The sequence below is a fragment of the Branchiostoma floridae genome, chromosome 2 (genome assembly GCF_000003815.2).
Source record: "Branchiostoma floridae strain S238N-H82 chromosome 2, Bfl_VNyyK, whole genome shotgun sequence".
NCBI classification, from domain to species: Eukaryota; Metazoa; Chordata; class Leptocardii; order Amphioxiformes; family Branchiostomatidae; genus Branchiostoma; species Branchiostoma floridae.
In genome coordinates this window covers 15,617,247-15,619,442 of record NC_049980.1, presented here as the reverse complement: position 1 = coordinate 15,619,442, position 2,196 = coordinate 15,617,247, and the positions used below count along the sequence as shown (strand labels likewise).

The 2,196-nt window shown below is 43.7% G+C and overlaps 1 protein-coding gene across 3 annotated transcripts in view; it reads left to right on the top strand.

Annotated features, from left to right (window-relative positions):
- LOC118409831 (RNA polymerase II elongation factor ELL2-like) overlaps nt 1-2,196 on the top strand; it is a 40,256-nt gene that overhangs the window by 25,888 nt on the left and 12,172 nt on the right. The gene's annotated exons all lie outside the window — the stretch shown is intronic.

Genomic DNA, 2,196 nt, shown 5'->3' with positions numbered 1-2,196 from the left:
TGTGTGTGTATCGATACTCAAAAGTCAAATGGCTCCGAAATTTCTTTCATATGACTGTCACATCATCCAGGCAATAGCACAATATTGGAAAAGAAGTAATTTCACGATCTATTGTGATGGAGTCGTGCTGCCATACATGAGTATCAAGATGACATGATACTTGACTTGTGTATCAAAGACTTGAGTGTCCGGCAGATATTTGAAGGGAAGATAGTTGGTATTTACTGTAAAAACTGGTGTGCTACAAGTAAATATAGTTTACTGGTTATGCAAAACAAACAAACAAAGAGATAATAGAAGCTGCAAACTCTTGGAAGTGAGGATGTGGGGTTTAAAGTTAGCAATGATGTGGTTGTATCGTTGTACACTGCCTTGGGATTCCATGATTAGTCTAGCTGGTTTAATTTAGGACTTGTTTTGACTGGTTACATTAATCACCCTCACTAATTGAAAGTGGGCCTTGACTGATCAGTTTGCTAAGGTGAAATCAGAAGTATGGAAGGTTGAACAAGGAAATGTACACTGTTAACCTAACACCACATTGATTGATTGCCACTTCCTGAAATTACCAGTCAGTGAGAGGCAACTAAATTGTACTCTGACAGTTCTCCCCACCTGTGTTAGTTAAGTTTTAGTACAACCAGACATTTGTTTTCTGTAGGACTATTGTAGAGTGGGAACTTGTTGCCAAGTAGGAATGCCACCCTGATATCCTCTTATGGTAAAAAAAACAACAAGAATTGTAGCAAGATGTGGATAGGTTACCTGTGGCGGTTTGTTCAGTGTAATATAACCAGCTGCTGTATTGCCTGCTAAGTTGATCTGTTATGCCAAAGGGCAGTTACACTCAGTCTGGCTATAAGTATACAGATACAGAAACCACAAACTCTTTTCAAACACCTCCAGCCCCTTGAGACATTGATTGTGTTGCTGCTCCAGTCCTCTCCAGCCTCCACACATTATCTGGCCCAGAACCCTGCTCACTCGTCCTTGGATTCAATCTATGCCTCCTGATGACAGTAGGAACTCCTCATAATGATATTGGTGTTTGGAGACCAGTCTGCTGGCCAAGGGAAATGAATGGCTGCTAACGCCAGAGCTGTAATCAGGACCAATTGTTACATCATTACCCACAGAAGATTAGGGTTGGTGCATGCTTTGACATAGTAGATGGTGAAGTAGGGGTCATAACTGAAGGAGCATCTATCCAATAACAAACTTTTCAAACCTGAGTTTGACCCAGATAGGTTGGTCACTTAGTTGTGTGAGCTTCCTCTCTTTCCATACACAGATTTGCATTGTATACCACTCATGTCTAGACTGAAATTTGTTTCTCCTTGGGTTTTCTTCCCTTTATTGCAGGGTGGAAAAAAAATCAGAAGTTTAGAAATGTTCCACCAGAGATTTTGGTGTATCTGTTATGACCTGTGTCCTGTGGAAGCTTTTGAGGCATTGGATCAGCTGCTATACTAAGCTGCAATTATGATTGTTACCTTCTAAACGGAAGTATTGTTTTCAGCCTGTGTTTTTGTCGTCTTGGTGTGTGTCCATAGTTATTACCTGCATGTATGCAGGTATGGTTTTGATGCTGGTGGAAACTTTTCGGTAGCCGGGGATGTAGGGCGCTGTATCTCGTGAACGGATGATGCGAGCATGACGATTTTTGGTACGTGGGTTGGGGGTGGTAGCCTGACACTCAGGTGTGATTTTGGGCCTCCTGGCGCTTGACCTTGACATTGAAGGTTGCATTTTTTGTGTTTTTGGGGCACGTTTGGCGCTGTGTGTCCGGAACGATACGCGCCATTGCAACGATTTTTGGTGCATGGGTGGGGGGTTGTTGCCTGTTGCCTAGGATTGACTTTGGGCCTTGTCGCGTTTGAACTTGACCCGGCAGGTCGAATTTTGTGTCCGGGAGGGGTGTTTCCGGAGTTATATCTTCTGAACGGCTGGTGCTGGCGCGATGATATTTGGCACATGTGTCGGCGGTGGCTGAATAATGCTCAATTTTGATTTTGGCGCCCTTGGTGCTTGAACTTGACATTTTAGGTTACCTTTTGTGCGGGCACGGGGCGTGCGCTGTATCTCCGGAACGCAAGGTACCATTATGTTGCTATTTGGTACGTGAGTTGTTTGTGGTGTCCTGGTGGTCAGGTTTGATTTTGGGCCTCCTAGTGCTTGAACTTGATACTGTATAGG